At 35.9% G+C, this 5,237-nt stretch overlaps 1 pseudogene; it reads left to right on the plus strand.

The window, feature by feature from the left end:
- The first annotated feature begins 2,342 nt into the window (after window positions 1-2,342).
- LOC141499358 (UV excision repair protein RAD23 homolog B-like) lies at window positions 2,343-4,817 on the plus strand (annotated as a pseudogene).
- The last annotated feature ends 420 nt before the right edge of the window (window positions 4,818-5,237 follow it).

Raw genomic sequence — 5,237 nt, forward strand, 5'->3', positions numbered from 1 at the left:
AAAAAGTTTCTAAGTCTTTCTTGGCAGGTGGACTCCCAGGTATTTCACATTGTCTGAAGTTACTTTAAATGTGATTTCTCTTTCTAACTCTTACTGCTGCATCTTGCTAGTCATATATATATGGAAATGTTGAAGATTTATGAGTTTACTTTATATCCTGCTACTTTGCTAAAACTGCTAATTATTTCTAGTAGTTTTTAGATGATTTGAGGGGATTCTCTAGGTATACCATCATGACACCTGCAAAGACTGAGAGTTTTGTCTCTTTCTTCACAATTCCAATTCCAATTCCTTCAATTTCTTTTTCTTCTCTGATTGCTGAAGCTATCATTTCTAATATGGTCTTGAAGTGGTGATAATGGGTATCCTTGTTTTACCCCAATCTTATTGGGAATGCCTCTAGCATAGAATGCTGGTTGATGGTTTCAGATAGATATCGCTTATTATTATATGGAACAATGCATTTATTCCTATGCTCTCTAGGTTTGTTTGTTTTTTTAGTAGGAATAGGTGCTGTATTTTCTCAAAAGCTTTTTCTTCACCTTTTGATATAATCATATGATTTTTGATAGCTTTGTTAATGACATAATTAATTATACTAACAGTTTTCCTAACATGGAACTAACCTTGCATTACTGGGATGAATCCTAGTTGGTCATAATGTCTTATCCTAGTGACAACTTTTAGTTATCATTTTGATAGTAATGATTTTGTTAAAATTTTATTTAAGAATTTTGCATCTATATTCATCAGGGAAATAGGTCTATAATTTTCTTTCTCTTTTTTAACTCTAGATGGTTAAGGTATCAGTACCATATTGGTATCATAGAAAGAATTAGGTAGAGATCTGTCTTCACCTATTTTTCTAAAGAGTTTATATAGAATTGGAATTAATTCTTCCTTTAATATTTTATAGTATTCATTTGTGAATCCATCTGGCCTGGGAGATTTTTTCTTAGGGAGTTCAAAAATGGCTTGTTGAATTTTTTTTCTTTTTTTTTAAGGTTTTTGCATGGCAAATGGGGTTAAATGGCTTTTCCAAGGCCAAACAGCTACATAATTATAAAGTGTCTGAGGCCAGATTTAAACTCAGGTACTTCTCACTCCAGGGCCAGTGCTCTATCCACTGTACCATCTAGCCTCCTCAAATTCCTTTTTCTGAGTTAGTTATTAGGTATTTAATTTCTCCTTCATTTAACCTGGGCAACTTATATTTTTGTAAATATTAATCCATTTCACTTATATTACAAAATCAATTGGCATAGAGTTGGACAAAATAATTCCAAATTATTACTTTAATTTCCTCCTCATTGCTGGTCAATTTAGTTTTCTCCTTTATTTTTTTCAATCAAATTGACCAATAGTTTATCAATTTTATTGCTTTTTTCATAAAATGAACTCTTAGTTTTATTTATTATTCAAGAGTTTTCTTGCTTTCAATTTAAATGGGAGGAGTTTGTCTCATAAAGACATTTATTTCCACAGATTCTATTTTTTTTAAGAGAAGAATTTTCTTCATTTATCTTCTGTAACTTCTTTTCCAATTGGTCAATTCTAATTTTGAAAGAGTTGTCCATTTGACCATTTGAGGTTTTGAGAGAATTATTTTCTTTTTGCATTTAACCAATTTTAATTTACGAGGATTTGTTTTCTTGTTGCAAGTTGTTAATCTTCTCTTGGGTTTCTCATCCTAAATTTTTCAGTTGATTTATAAATTCCTTCCTGATTTCTTCAAGGAATTCTTTCTGTGCTTGAGACCAAATCACATTCTCCTTGGAGGTTCTAGATCTCTCTGAGTTGGGTTCTTTACTTTCCAGAAAATTTTCTATGGATACCCCCCCCAAACCACTGGCCTTTCTTCATTTTCCTAGGATATTGTGCTGGGGTAGGGGCTGTTTCACAGAGTTTTCATGTTGAGTTCCCTAGAGTGAAGCCTAGAGGCTTTACTCACTGGGTTTAGTAACTACAAGTTGACTGGTGCTAGAGGATTTGCTCACTGAATTTAATAATTCCACATGGGCCGGCCAGTAGAGGATGCATGCTATTTGCTTTCTCTGGAGTGTCTGCAACCTTGATTTGAGGCCTTCTCCCTTGGTCTGGAGGGTGTGGGCAGGGCTGCTGGATACTTTTATCCTTGCACAATTTAGGGTATGCCATGGGGTGAGATACTTATTCTCCCTATCCACTGTTGACGGAGCTCTGTTGCTTATGCCTGAGCTTTGGGGGTGGGCGGGGAGGTGGGGGAAGGTGGACTGTAATTGTGTTTGGTCTGAGAAGAGCCTTCAACTGAAATGAAGGTATGGAGTCTGATGTCCTCCAGCCCAGAGGAGCTTAGAGGATAGATGTCCAGCTGCACTCTAGGGTGGAATGCACTCTTCAGCCCAGCAGGTAAGCCCCAGACCATCAGTCTCTCAGCCAACGCCTCTGCAACCCAAGTTGGTTCTCAGACCTCAGCTCCAACAGTCAACAACTCCATGACTGATCCTACATTAGTCTGGGTCTCAGGTCTGTCACCCTATCCCCTGGCCTGGCTCTCTGCAAACCTTGAGGTAGATGTTATTCTCCTAGCTTCCTTTTCTGGGTTTTGCAGAATGAATTTCTGTTAATAGGTTTGTTTCATATTATATGAGGGAAGTTCAGGAGACCTTAGAACATTGCCTGTCTTCTCTCTGCCATCTTGGCTGCAAGTCTCTCCCATAGGCATTTTAGTCATCTCACTTAGCATGCTTTACTATGCCTAGTTAGAGTTTTGCCTTGTAATCTAAATTTGAAATAAAATTTGCTATTAAAAATAAAAGTTCTGCTTTAGGGCTATTTCTCTGAGAACTGAAACTTTCAACTTGAAACGAAGTTTTTGAATGTGTGTATCTATCTATCTATCTATCTATCTATCTATCTATGTAGATGTAGATGTAAGTATGTATTGGGATATACATGTAAATATGTTTTGCATGTTGGGCTATATAGATGTATTTATGTTTATGTATATATGAATATACAAATTTGCAATAGAATTTTCCAAGGAAAATAAATTTATTAACTTCTACCATTGGCAATGAGAAAATAAGCATCATTTTACTTTTATTTGTCCATTATCTCAGATAAACATGTCAAGGAAAGCCTCATTTCTTTTATAAACTTAAGCATCTTAAACTTCTTGTTAAATGTCTGATAAAAATATGAACACTATTCACATTGCAGACTGTGCTTTTTAATGCATTCATTACTGTCCAGTAAAGATCACTTAAAACTGATTAATAACAAGTGGGGGCATGTCGAAGCAAATCAAGCTATGGTGATCAGACACTAATGGACTAGTAGATTTAGTCACTAATTTCTAGTTCTTCCTGCACCTTCTGAGTATGAACCTCTGTACATCCTATGCCTTGAGATGAAAGCAATCATAGTCTATCATACAGACTAAAACTGACAGGATTATCCGAGGAGACCCAGAAAATGTGACGGGTAGAGGTAGGGGTGGGGAGAGGCCTTCATATTGATTGAATGTGACCAACACCACTATGCTGTCTGGCCTGGGGTTGCTTATGGTTGTTAGACCATATTGATCACTGCAGACCGTCCAACAACATCCAATGACACTTAAGGTGCTAAAGAATAGACTGAATTTGAAAAGGGGAAAATATGCCTTTTCAGGAGTGGAACAAAAATTAATTTATGCAGGGGAAATCCTCAGTGGTGATATTTCTCTCAGAGAATACAAAATTCATAACAAGTCCATTTTGGTGGTGATGATGATAAAAACCAAAAGCAGCAACTACTTCATCCAGTTACAACTCAACAATAGTTTGTTCAGTTAGAGCAGCATGTGTGAGTTAAACCTCAACTCTCTTGTCTTGACTCACACCCCTAAACCTACATCTGTCACTCCAACACCAGCTGCAGTAGCTTATGAATTTATATCTACTAATGCTCCTAAGTAAGAGAAACAAGCAGAGAAGGAAGCAGGAGCACTATTAGTATTAGCTCAACATAATTTGAAAGGACATTGAGGGACTCTTCTTGGTCAAATCTTTTTGAAAATGCAACAAAGGGCTCTTATCAATCTGGGAAATTATCATTACTAAAATCATATTGATGGACTACGAATCAGAGAGATTTATTTCAGGCTCAAGGGAAAGTTTCAGCCACCCTGACACAGCAGAGGGATTTCTTTTAATGGCTATCCCATAAGATAGTCAGGCTGTGATGGATCATCCCCCCTAAAGCTGCCAGCACAGGGATTGCACAGTCATCAATAGTTGTTACAGTTGAAGCTACAACAGAAGAAACAATTACCACTACCACCATGACTATAACAGTAACAGCTGCTGCTGCTGCTGGGCTGCTACTACTACTACTGCTACTACTACTACTACTACTACTACTACTACTATTACTATTACTACACCTGGAGACATCCACATGGATTTTTATCAATCCAGCCTCAATTGTAGCAGATGAGACAAATTATTCAGCAGAATCTTTCCATTCTGCCAGTCTTATTATAGCAAATAGGATTAGAAAATCTGTAGCACCTTCAGTGAATCAGTCAACTTCAGGAACATTTTTTTTCAAATGCTAAATAAAGCAGTACAAGAATCTGATGGACAAGAAGGAAGTAGAAGTCACAATGGAGGTATTGTTGAAACTAGAAATTATCACATTAACTACATTCAAGTTATACCTCAGGAAAAAGAACCTACAGAAAAGTTAAAGACATTAGGATTCCCTGAAGGAAGCAAATTTATTTTGGTGTTGAGAAAAATGAAAATTTGACTGCCAATTTTCTTCCACAGCACAATTTTGATAAAGATTAAAAGGACATTTTTATCCCATATTTCTCACCAATGCATCACACTAGCTTTGTTTATTGAATTCTATGGGATCATTTGGGCTCAGGAGTGGAACAAAAATTAATTTATGCAGGGGAAATCCTCAGTGGTGATATTTCTCTCAGAGAATACAAAATTCATAACAAGTCCATTTTGGTGGTGATGATGATAAAAACAAAAGCTCAGGAGTGAAATTTGGTAAATTTGGTAAAAAGTATTATGTGGTTGGGAATGGGGTGCAAGATTATATAGGAAATAGGAAAGTAAGAAATGCAATGCATATGTCTTTTTAATTAGAAAATACAGAAAATTCATGAACTATAAAATACTATACAACCAAAATTTTTCATCTTTTTTAGTTCATTTTATAAAACTGTAAGCAACTTTTACTTGTTTTTTTCCACT

Source organism: Macrotis lagotis, chromosome X (genome assembly GCF_037893015.1).
Source record: "Macrotis lagotis isolate mMagLag1 chromosome X, bilby.v1.9.chrom.fasta, whole genome shotgun sequence".
In the NCBI taxonomy this organism is placed as follows: domain Eukaryota; kingdom Metazoa; phylum Chordata; class Mammalia; order Peramelemorphia; family Peramelidae; genus Macrotis; species Macrotis lagotis.